The 13,091-nt window shown below is 38.9% G+C and overlaps 1 long non-coding RNA gene across 2 annotated transcripts in view; it reads right to left on the bottom strand.

Annotated features, from left to right (window-relative positions):
• LOC104867881 overlaps positions 1 to 12,879 on the bottom strand; it is a 587,910-nt gene extending 575,031 nt beyond the window's left edge. For both annotated transcript variants that reach the window (XR_781883.3, XR_781884.3), the window contains exon 1: positions 12,707 to 12,879. This is a non-coding gene — a long non-coding RNA (uncharacterized LOC104867881). The remainder of the gene's footprint in view (positions 1 to 12,706) is intronic.
• Positions 12,880 to 13,091: the final 212 nt, after the last annotated feature.

Raw genomic sequence — 13,091 nt, 5'->3', positions numbered from 1 at the left:
TTTTCTACTTTCTGTCTTTATTTTTTTCTATCCTACTTCACTACTATGATTGTTTTTTATTAAAAGATCCAAAAATAAATGGCAACAAAATAAAAATCTCTAGTTCTGAAGAACAAGACAGGATAGTCAAAATCTAGTAACAAACTCCAAGACTTGAGTCAGTTCACAGACCACAAAGCTCATCAATGAAGCAGAGATCCTGAAAACCCTTGAGGGAAAATCTTGTATGTAAGTGGTATATAAATCTTTCTCTGACCTTCACCAATGAGATATGCAGCCATTTTGCAAGGATGACTGTATACTGTGAAAACAAGGATAACACTGTTTTGGGATTACTGAACATTGCCTCTAAGCTACAGTTGATCTCTGGGAACCTAGAGAGTTACTATGGTTCACCAGCTACAATGGGAGCTAATGGAAGCTGAGTGATAAGTGTGTTTTGAAGACTTCGTTTGAGTGGGCCCAGAGCTCCCAGAAAACCTCCTTGTTGATTTTTTGTTTTCAAAATAGAGTGTGAATAGATACATTTGAGAACTTCCCAAAGCACCACATTAGACATTGGAACTCAGAGCCTCCCCCCGAAACATTTAATCAAAATCAGTACCATAAACTTGGGGTAATCACAGAGACTAGTGACACATTAAAGACTTAAAAGATGCACAGCTAGTGGTTACCATCACATTATCATCTAATTTATTCACCTAGCATTGCAGAAGAGGCATAGGTCTTGCCAGGTGACAATTGGGTTTTTTAAAGTTTAATCAGGTTGCCTTATCATGCATACATCAAACATCACAAGGATATTGTCATTTAAGAGAATATTAATCCAGCTTTGGGAGATAGCTATTGATCTGATTCCTTCTCCTCTGTTCCACTAAAGAACATCAGGTACAGTTTGTTTTTCATCTGGCCGGGTCAAAAGAACTCTTCACTGGTTTCTCTGCTGAAGAACAGCAGGAACTCTGCCTCTGAGATAATTTAATCCCCAGAACAGCACAGTGGTTTATAAACTGATATTATTAGAATATACCTCTATACAGGAAGAGTACATACCCTAGATACTTTCACAAAATACACACATCCCAAAGGGTAGGAGACATGAAAAATACAGTAATGTCACTTTGATGAAATTTCTGGAAGGTCAGTGGTTTCAGTTTCTCCAAATGTCTCCTCCAACACAAAAGAACAATGTTGTACCACGGTTTCCCTGTCACCAAGGAAAAGAAACAATGCTTGCTCATTTTTTTAGTATTTTGGAGAAAACATATGTGACATTTGGCTATGCTTCTTCAAATAACTGAACAAGTCACCTGAAACTCTTTCAGTTTTGCACGTGCCATAAAGCAATAGAGGACACTGTAATAGAACTAGGCCATAGTGTGTGCCCTCAAGTCTTACAGAACCATATCTTTTTCAGTAAGTAACCATAGCAGAAACCCTAGGCTTGAAATTGGATTCTAGGAGAGACTGAGTGTGTGTTACACCATGTGAGTATGGAAATTAACCTGCCACAAATCATGAGTTATGTAATTTACTGAGCTAGACCGTCTGATATTCTTGCAACATTCCATCACTCCTTTGAAATTACTTATATATGAACAGGCTCAAAGCAGGTCCTGAAAACACGTTGTAAGAGCAGGTGGCATCTATTCCTGGCATACTGTGTTCTCTCTAGCCACAACTCTAGCTTTGTTAAGAAGTTATGACCTGATGGTTAAGAAAAAAAAAATATATTCCAGCTTAATTGTTTTTTGGCTCACTATCCATGCAATACTGAGAAATACCTATAGGAGCCCTTGTATTATAGAAGTGTTCTTCTATACCCATATCTGATAGTATTGTTTTTCTTTTTAATGCCGCTTTCAATCACTCCTCTTTCAAAGGGGGCTGCTGCAGCATGAAAACCCTACTCAGTGATGGCCTGAGGGTCACTGTAGAAAAATAAATATCCACAACAAGCAGACCTTTAAATAGTACATCTCCTGATCCATTTATCTACATTAATTTATGGGCAATAGTCAATAATTTTAGCAAGTCAAGCACTTCAGAGATATAAGATTACAAGACTGATGATAATCAAGATTGGAGCAAAAATCTCTCAGCCTAAATGTAAAGTTTGAGAAGATTTGAGTCTCATGAATAATCAGAAAGATACTGTGGACAGCTTTCAAAAGAAGACTAGGAAAGATGACATGTCTGGGGATTTAATCTCTTTTCACACTCACTGCAGTAATTACTGTGTGGGGTCTCATGAAAACAGTGGCCATCATTCTAGAAAGGGTTTATGCTTGGATTTAGCCTTCCTCTAAGTACAGTTTAAAGGCAGCAGTGGACAAACGTGAGTATTGTCATATGTCCCAAATCCCAAAAGGAAGAGCTAGCCACCTGATGGCAGGTTAATTATATAGGGCCTCTTCCAACATGGAGACTTGGAATATGTTTTCTCTGAAACTGACACATTCTTGACATGAATTTGTTACCTAGTCTACTAAGTTTCTGCCAGGAACACCATCTGTGGACTTACCAAATGTCACTGTGATTCATGTAACACTGCTTCTGACCATAAATATTATTTTCTACCAAAATGATTAGGATATTCGAAGAGGCACTGAGATTTCTAAACAGAGGCAGCAATTTTGGTACCTACTGAGATATTCTTCAAAATTGGAATGCTTTCCTGTAGAATACAGTATATGCTATAAAACAGCAAGAGATACATGGTGTTTTTTCCTGTTCTAGCCAGAACACATGAGCTTAGAAAGTGAGAAATGAAAATGAGAATGGTACTTCTCAGTATTTCCTCAGTGCTCACTAATAACAATTTTACCTGTGGGGTATGGTATAGCTCAGTGGAGTATCACTTGACTGGCATGCATGTGGCCCTGGTTTCAAGCCGTAGCACCTCACTAAGTTTTTTTACTTCACAATCTCTGAAACCATGTGAACACAGAAGAATATAATTTATAATACTAGCATTTCTATAGCATGCTTCTTGGTACCAGCATGCTCACTCGTGAATGCTGATGAAAGCCTGGAGTTCCTTCAAACAACCAGAACTAGAAGAGATTCAGATCCCACAGAATGAAAGTTTGAGTTGCTCCACATTAACAAATTAATCAAATCAACACTGATTTGAAAATAAAAATAAGGCAGAAGGGTTAGTTAGTGAAGAAAGTTATAAACATCAACCAAAGACCATTTGCAGAAAACACAATTGATTTTCTATTTGGCCCTTACTTATTTAATAGGCTTAATGGCATTTACCTTGTAATTTAGTCTTCATATCATAAAATGTCAGGGCAGAATTGGAAAAATATAATCATCACTCCATAGATCAGATCAATTTTTTTCTAAATAAGATTTGTAGAATCTCCTTGCTCGGGGAGAGGGTGAATTTATTTGATTGTTTATTTATTTATGTAAAGGAGTAGGTCACCTTGTTAGATGGGAACACAGTTTTTGATGCTATTTTTAACTTTGGAAAATGGATGTATGTCCACACAGGGAGTAAACTATAATAGATATCTGTTTTGTGACTGCTCAAAATACTTCAAAGACTCATCTTGTTTTTCACTTTGTCTTATTTTCTTCATTGGAATTCTAAAAACTACATTTTTACAGATTTTTAAAAAATAGTTTAAGTAAAAACAAAATTCGTTTTGCTATGTAGGAAAATGGGGTCTGCTTAGGGAATTCATTTTCTCATGATAGGAATGGCACCAGAGACTTTTGGAGTCAGTGGCCAAGACTCTGGCAGCCTCCTCTTCAGGACAAATCTGTGGAGGGGTTCTGGAGTCATTAGCCCTGTTCCGTGGTGTGCCTCAGGGTATTATTCCTGGAAGCTTAATCCATTTCTCCAGCTCCCTCAATGAGCCTATGTGCTGTGACCTAAACTTTATCATTTGAACTAAAATATATTAGAAGGTGAAAGGAATTCTATTAATAACTTCAAGGGTAAAACAGGACTATACTGAAAAATAAAGTGCATATCCTAATAATGTGATTTACTCCATATCTATTGCTGCTTAAATTAGGACAGAATGGACTTGTTTTTAATTAATGACCCTAATCAAAATACCATAGAATGTTTAGGATTATAAAACTATTTGACAATCTAAACGCACTGTGTACTACATTGAACCTATTATACAGATAACATACTCTCTTCTATATATGTATAAAACAAATATAATGAATTCAAATTTATGTAATCTACTGAATCAATTATTAGTTGATTTAATACAACCATATGCTTGTTACCTAAATACACTTAAGCTAGGAAATGAAAACAAAGTATGTCATCATAGGGTTCTTATAAACAATGATTCTCTGACATATAGGTGAGTTGAAGTTTATTAAATAAAATATTACTACGAAAAATATATACTTCAAGAAATTTATGTTGGTGTCTACTAAAATTGTCACCATCTAGTTTCTATATTATAAATATGTTGTTATTCTATGCTATAGATATATAGCTGTGTGTTGTTCTATGCTATAAATATTTGTTCTATAGTGCAAAAATATTAAAATATCAGTCTCATCATTCCAATGTCTACATGCAAACATTACTGAATATTAACTGGCATGTATTCATACAACAATTCATACAGGCACTATGCTAGTAATTTGAAAATACAATGAGCAAAATAGACATGATCCTTGGGATATGATTGTGAGTCTCCTTGTCTCAGAAACAAATGCATTAATCAAATTACAACACAGGTGAGAATAAATGTAAATTCTAATGAGTGCCATGAAGAAAAGGCAACAACACTCTGAGGTCTAGGTTATATGAGAAGTCAACAAAGAATATTTTGCAGAAGTGGTATTGGAACCGAGACTAAAAATGACTAAGCAGTAACTAAATTTGGGTGGGACTGTATGGAAGAGGCTGCTCTAGATATGGAGAAAAACATGTAAAAGGATGTAAAGCAAAACTGGGCACAGATTTTAGTGCATGGTTCTGAAAGGAAACCGTGCCCCTGGAGCCAAGAGGAAGGGAAACTGGATCCAAGGGCAGCTGCCACCACAGCCTGCCTCTGAGGGTAGAACAGGAAGAAGGCCATGCCCAGATCCTCTCCCCAATTCTGGGGAACTGGGAGATCAGTAATAATGTTAAACACAATACCAAAAGCAGAAAGTTCAGTTCTGAGACGGTAGCTACTGTGAGATTTGTATCAAAATTAGTAAAAAGCAGGGAGAAATATCAAGGGAAACTCAAGCCAAAATCTGTGTAGGAAAGGAAAATTAGTAGTCTAGCTGTCAAAAACATCAAAACCAAAACCAAAGATGAAGTTTAGATCACAATGTCAGACTGAATACACATATCTACCTATCTTTATCTCCCAAGTCCCTTTAGCCTACAATTTTTAAAAGCTTTCCCTTGTAAAGAGTAACTGTGGTGAAAGCCAAAAATAATATCTAATCTCACTAGAAATTTAAGGAAGAAACAAAGTGACACAAAATTGAAGGGAAAGCGCCATACACAAAAACCAAACAAATGCACACCAAGAAAATAAGAGAATAATATTCCAATGAATTTGTACTTTATGAGCAAAAATCGTTTAAACTAAAAAATTACTATTGAATAGGGATGTACTTTCACAGCACTCTTGAACATACAAATGTTGTGCATTGTGCATGTATTACATTGGGCATAGCTTCAGGAAGCCTGGGGCTGCTAGAAGGTTAGTACACCTGGAAAAACAACCCTGGGCAATTTATCTCCAACTCACCTCTTCTCACAAAAAGCATTCAAGAATGTGCTGGGGTGGTCATAGTTAATCTGCAGCTGGTGAACATTAGAAACATAACCAAAGTCTTCAGAACAGCCGAAAGTGATTAAGAGGTTTAAAAAAAAAAAAAACTCTGAAAAAAAGGCATAAAGAACACTCAAAGACACTGAAGAGTCCCTTCCATCAACAGGTAGTGCCAGCAGGACACCTCATAGGAGATGACGGCCAGACAAGTTTTCCCTCTCACCTGGGACTGCTGGTGTGCCTTTACCCCCTATAGCTGTCTGGATGTAGCTTGTACCTTTTTCTACCTCTGCTCAAAAGCATTCATGTTATTTTACCTGAAACTATGCTGTCGTCCAACCCATGCAATCATCTTCATGAAAACTGTATAATTATCTCTTTTCAAAAATAAGTAAATAAATAGGAATTATCCTGGAAGTGCTCTTAGGGAAAAAGCCAGATTTCACAGCACCACTTCTCTTAAGTATCCAGCACAACTGCTTTTTCTTCAACATTGGAACTGAAAGTATTTCTTTGGTTGAACCCCTAATACAATACTTACCTTCCATTTGGAAGGCATGCTATTGGGACAAATCCTTATCTTTAATCGTTTCTGTCATACTGACTACGTGTTTTTATGAAAAGAAACACATGGGACCCAAATATGATCGACTCAGTAGATTTACCTCTTCCATCCAAGATTTGCTCAATCTAGGACAAAATTCATTGGATGGAATGACAGGCAGAATCATCTGTAATAGTTCAGCATTTGCTTTTCTTTATTTCTGTCCTAACTCTAATTGAACTTTGGACAATTAAATATAAGTACAATAGAATTCCACTGTAAAAGTCATTCCTGATATAATTCTAAGTCTACAGGCAACAAAAACAAAAAATAGAGTAGCTTTGATACAAAGCTTTAGTGACTAATTCATTAAACTGTGGTCTTTGAATAAGCTATGTGAGTTAAGAGTTTTCCTTTTCCCCTGCAATTAGGAAAGGGGACTTGCTATTGCTTTGCTCTCCAAAAATGAGTAATTTGGCCAGAATATAGATGTGAAGAGCGTTGGAGCTGGAAAAAGAAGAGCACCAAAGTAACTCCAAACTTCTATAGTGATAGGAGAGAAAGAGAAAGCAAAAAGGGAATGGATAAACCTGACCCTTGACTCCAGAAGAAAAATTTAAGGTAATATTTTCTAAAGTGAGCTTTATGACACAAGAAGATCTAAATGGAACCAGAGAAGCCATGAGGAATGCCGGATAATTTAAATACCAAAGATGATTGGGAACCCTACCTTCACATCCTAAATCATGCTTTTCACAGACCCTACCTAAACAAATGTGCTATATAGTCTTCAAAGAACACTAAGAATCACTAAGCAAATACTATAATGAATTTATTACTATGCAAATGAGAAATCTTCTAAGTAAAATCTATGTCTCTGGGGTTGTGACACATATCCATTATTGTATAATCAACTATAATCATTATATTATATCTTACCATTGTGCTGGTTGGGAATTACCCGCATCTCTGTTGGGTGATTGTTTTTGATTCCTTATGTCATTGAGATCATTGGATTTTACATAGCTAACAAGCTGGCCTAGAAGGCCCAAAAAACATTTCTTCACAAATATGATGCCTTAATGGCAATGACTGAAAAACTTGCAACTGTCAGTTAGCATGTCTACACGTTGTTCTTAGGGTGGCAATGTCAGGGTAAGCAAATTTCTTATATGGTAACTGGCTACCCCAGAGCAAAGATCACAAAAGTCAAGGACTGCAAGAATCTTAGAATCATCCCACATTTTACTGGTCAAGCAAAACTAAGTCTAGACCAGATTCAAAGGACAGGATTTCAGAATCCACTTCTCAATGTGAAGAGTAGCAAATTTGTGATGATCTTGAAATGTCCCAGAGATGGATAGTTTCCACTTCTAACCCTGGTAGAATAACTAGTACTGGGGGGGGGGGAGCCTCCTATACTGAACAACTAGATAGCAGGAAAGATACATATATATTGATATAAATAACTATTTCCAGACATTGGGAAAATGCAGTGGAGGATGACAATCTCTAAGGAAAATGAAACAAATGAGGTGATCCCAACAATCACCTGGCATTCTCCTCTGCCTAGAAGTATTTCCCAACTCATTTTGGAAAGGTGGAACCTAAGCAGAGCAACTGGTGTTGATCAGCTGAGAGGACAGAGATTGAACTCTAGGGAGACTGAGGTGACTGAAAATCACAGACAGGAGGAGATGATACAGAGAAAGAGTCCAGAAGTATGCATACAGGCTCCTTGGAATATTAGCTTAAAACAAAGCCCTATGGGGCAAGGAACCCATCATATTGGGCAAATGGAAGTTATGAAGGAAGGGACTTGTAAGATAAACAACTATATATAGGAGCACGTACGGGTAAGAAAGATGGAGATAATTTTTGTCTTCCCAGAGAATAAGTCTACTTTATTTGTGCATGTTGTGCTGGGGATTGAACTGGGGACTTATTATTTATTTAGTTGTTTGTTTGTTTGAGAGGGGGTCTTGCCTTGTTGTCCAAACTGGTATCCAACCCCTGGACTCAAGAATTCACCTGCTTTGTTCTCCTTCTTGAGTGCTGGGACTATAGGTGTGTACCACCACCTCTGACTCAGTAGAGCTACTTTAGACCTGAACAAATGGACTATAATAAAAGCAAACCTCAAACAGACCACGCTGATATATAAGTAAATGCACAATAAATTGGGAAAAATGTGTCACTGTTCTTTAAAGGAAACAATGGAATTAAAGGACAAAAAAATTCAATTTGTATGGAAGCATAATCACAGTGTCCAACATCAAATGTAAGTGTTCAAACTATGAAAAGAAGCAAGAAAATTTCAACCATAAAATAGCCTGTGGCAGGCTAAGGATGTAGCTTGAGTAGTAGAGTGCTTTGCTAGCATGTGCAAGGCCCTGAGTTCAATCTCCAGCACTGGAGAAAAAAAGTCTACAGAAAGAAATCCAGAATCACAAAGATGCTAGGCATATAATTAAAAACAAGTATTACAAATATTTCAAGTGCATAAAGGAAAATATGAATGTAGAGAGAAATTGAATATAAATAAACTTCTATAGCTAAAATGTGTATTATCTAAAGTGAAAATTTCAGAAGAAATTCTTAAAAGGTAAGAAACTTCAAAAACCACTTCCTACTCACAACTTCGATACACTCCTGAGAGAAAGTAAAAAAAGACCTAAATATATGAAGAGATACAATATGTTCTTGGGTCAGAAAACGAAATGTTGTTATGATGTAAATTCTCTCCAAGCTGGATTTATTGATTCAGTGCAACTTCAATCATAATACCAGTGGGCTATTTTTCCCTTAGAAATTGACAAACTGATTGTGAAATTTATGATGAATTACAAAAATCTAAAAGTAAAATGAAATTTGGAGAGAACAAATGTTACCTGATTTCAAGGATTATAAAAACTATACTAATAAAACTTTTTTACAGTATAAAGATAGACAAATAGATCACTGGGGCAGAACAGATAGTTCAGAAATCCACACATCAACAGGCAAATTATTTTTTATAAGGGTGAAAAGACACTTCAATGTAGAAAGGATAACCTGCCCAATAAACTATGTGAAAACGAGTAGGTATCTAAAAAATAAGATGTTTGTTTAAATTTTTAAAAATATTACAATGAAAGACATATTGCCATTAATTCCCCTAAAAATACTCCCCCTCACTGCAAACACACTGATCCCATCATTCTTGTCACTTTCTTAAATAGTTCTGGAAGTCTCTTTCGTGATTGTCTTTAGTTGGGTTGTCACGTTTGCCTCTATAATCAAACTCATTCAAAACATTTACTTTTCATAGACATTTTGACTTTGGGGAAGAGCCAGAAGTCAGATAGTGCCAGATGTAGGAAATACGGTGAACGAGAACACATCATAGTATTTTCATGAGCCTGCCTTTCCTTGGGATGGCACTCAGGAACTGCACTGAGCATATGTTGATCATACCTCATAAAGACATTGACAGAAGAGGACTTCCAGAACTGCTTCAAAAAGTGCCAAGAATGGTGGGGTAAGTGTATTAAAGTGGATGTGTAGGGGGGGATTTTGAGGGAGATAATGGCAGTGTGTCTTTTAAGGTAATCAAATTTTAAAATATAATCATTCATCATATAGTTTTATCACCCCATATACAAAATTCAAACTTGTGATCATCCTACCTCAAACTCCCAAGTGCTGGGATTGCAGGTATACACCACCATGCCCAGATTCAACACTTATGTTCTTTAACAGACTATCAATGAAAAGATAAACTGCAGGGTGGAAATAATTGCAAGACAGTATCTGAAAACAAGTCTTGAATCCTAGCGTCTTTGAACTTTAATATCTGTAAAGAAAACAAACATCCCAGCCAAAAATTGGGCAAAAGATTTGAACAGATTCTCTATCAAAGAAAATATATGGGCGAAAAAATAAATTAAAAAAAATATATGGGTGAAAAATCAGCACATGAAAAGGAGTTCAATATTATTAGGGAAATGCAGATTAAAACTATAATAATGTATCAATGCAAACCTAGTAAAGTGGCTAAAATTAACAGGAGTAACCATAGTGTTGGTAAGGATTTGGACAAACAAGAAATCAGACATTGAGGATGAAATGTAACGTGATACCATCACTTTGGAATAGTCTGAAAGTTTGTCAAAAGTTGAACCACATGATCCAACCATTCTACTCATTAGTACTTGTTGTTTTTGTCCAAGAGCCTGCTCACAGAACAGGATTCAGGGGTCCCAGACTGCGAGGGCAATGCCGGAATCACCACAGACTCAGGGAGGTTTCTGGAACACCCGTTTTATTCAGCAAATGCACAGGCTTATGTAGGGTAAGGTGGGGGTGGAGCCAGGGCGGCTCTACTGAATCCCTATTGGATAGGGTAAAGCAGGGGTGGAAACAGGATGGAGTTGGGATATTTGGCATATCGTTAATGGCCACATGACAGTTTTAGGATTGTATGCTTCAGGTGCTGAGGCAAATGGAGTCAGGACCTTAGAGGTTTTTGAGAGAACAGTTCATCTGTCTAAGGTCAGATCTCTACACACCCGAGGGGGCGGATTATTCCAGCCCTAATAGGTTTCGGAGTTTTCTCACGAGATATGCGTGCGGCACTCCTGTCTCAGCCAGATTTTAACATGATCCTCAGTTCCCCCTTTTGTCTTTGACTCCAGAGCCTCAGCCAAAAAAGGATCACATTTTTATGATTTTGTTACTGGCATGTCTAATCTTTAAAATAAAGAGCAATAACAATATGCCAAACAAGGTTAATATATATAGGGATCCCAATATCAATCCACGCATCCAACTACTCAAATTATTCCATCCAGCCTGAATTTCTGACCAAATGGTACACCACACATTAGAGTGTCAACATCTAAGGTGGTGAAGGGAAGACAGGGACAAGGGGAAAAAATGAGAACCAAGACCATCTGTCATGTAAAAGTACAAGATCCAAAAAATGAATGTAACTGCACTGTATACCTAAAATGCACCAATAAACTCAATAAAAGAAAAAAACAATAAAGTTACAACATTTAACGCCTGGGTATTAATTCCTCCCAAGCCAAGTTTAATTGTATTTGTAAATTGAGTATGGGTGCGCGGAAATCTTGAAATAGCAGGGTAGCTGCTTGACCATTGCTGCTGTCACCACTTGATTTTGTGAGGTGACTGTTGCCATTGTTGTGGCAGAAATGGCTGCCACCATAGACATGATGACAGCAATAAGGGCAGAAATTTCAAAATTTTTCTTACTGTGGGATGAAGCATACGATTAAAGAGATGATCTGAACTTTTCATTCCAAAGGGAGATCAACGGGGACCCAAACGGCCCAGGGTGTTCTAGCAAAATATAAACTCCCAAGTTTCTGTACGATTAAACAAAGAAGGATCGATAAAAGCGGTAAAACAAACACAAAAGGGGAAGGCAGAACAAGAAAAGAGATGGGGGGGTTAGGTACTTGATTTGCCCAGGACGAAGTAGAGATGGAAGGCTTTGTGGCAAGAAGGTTGTTCCTGAGCGGACAGCGCCAGTAGCCACAGGCCGGGGAACAACCAGCCCCTGTGGCCACATGCGGGGGACAGCGCAGCCCCCGTCTAGCCGGCCTTGCCCCGTACTCGCAACCCTCTCCCCGCTGGGCCCTAACGCGTCCTGGGGAGTGGGGCCCCGCAAGCAGCTGGGGTGACAGGATCCACAGTGGGAGGCAGGCACAGTGGAGGCCAGGGAAGACAAAAGGACCTTCGGCCGCAGACCAGGCTCCCCTCCCACCTCCGGGCAGCAGGCCCCAGGGACCCGAAGCTGCAGGTCTTTTGCTCTGAAACTTTTCCGGAGCTCTCAGCTATGCCAGATCGGGCTTTGGAGGAGGAGTCTGGGCAGTGTGGAGGCCCAGGACCCCGAAGCCATGCTAAGGCAGGATCGAAAGGATTGTTTCTCCTCATCCGGCAAGATGGCGGCGCACATGGTGGAGGCAGCCATCTTGGATCGGAAAAGGTAGGCTCTTCCTGATGACCATTATTCCAGTGATGGGGGGGTTGACAGGAAGTGAGAGACCAGCGGGCGGGGCTGACGCCTTTGGGGAAGAAGAAAGCAGAAGAGACGGGCTGCCCACGCCATCTTTTTTGAGAAGCTTTTGTCCGCCATCTTTATTTTGTTTTGGTTTTTTTTTTGATACCGGGGATTGAACTGGGCTCCTTGCGCTTTCAAGGCAGGCCACCGAACCGCTGAGCTAAATCCCCGGCCCTGTCCGCCATCTTTACAGAGTTCAGGGAGCCCTACACTTGCCTGAGTTTGGACTGGAAACTCCTCAGATGGCTTTATGGCATGAGGACCCTTTACTAAGGAGGCCTGTACCGGCTGTTCTAGACTCATGACGTTATGCATAATAGGGATCCTTACCCGAAACTTCAATCTTTACCCAGTATAGCAGTCCCCTGTTCAGGCGCCAAATGTTGTTTCCGTCTGCAAGCCCGCTCGTGCAACAGTTTCCGGGGGGGGGGTGGCTGAACGTGGAGGACAAAACATGGAATCACCACAAGAATTCCGGGGAAGTTTCTGGAACACCTGCTTTATTCCGCAACTGCCCAGGCTTATATAGGGTAAAGGAGGGGGTGGAGCCGGGGTGGAGCTACTGGATCCCTATTGGATACGGTAGGGCGGGGGTGGAACCAGGGTGGAGTCAGGATATTTGGTGAGAGGAACAGTTTATCTGTCTAAAGTCAGATCTGTACACACCCAAGGGAGCGGATTATTCTAGCCCTAATAGGTCTCGCAGTTTTCTCAG

The sequence above is a fragment of the Fukomys damarensis genome, unplaced genomic scaffold (genome assembly GCF_012274545.1).
Source record: "Fukomys damarensis isolate Sample0158 unplaced genomic scaffold, DMR_v1.0_HiC HiC_scaffold_12, whole genome shotgun sequence".
Lineage (NCBI taxonomy): Eukaryota > Metazoa > Chordata > Mammalia > Rodentia > Bathyergidae > Fukomys > Fukomys damarensis.
This window is presented reverse-complemented; position numbering and strand designations above follow the sequence as displayed.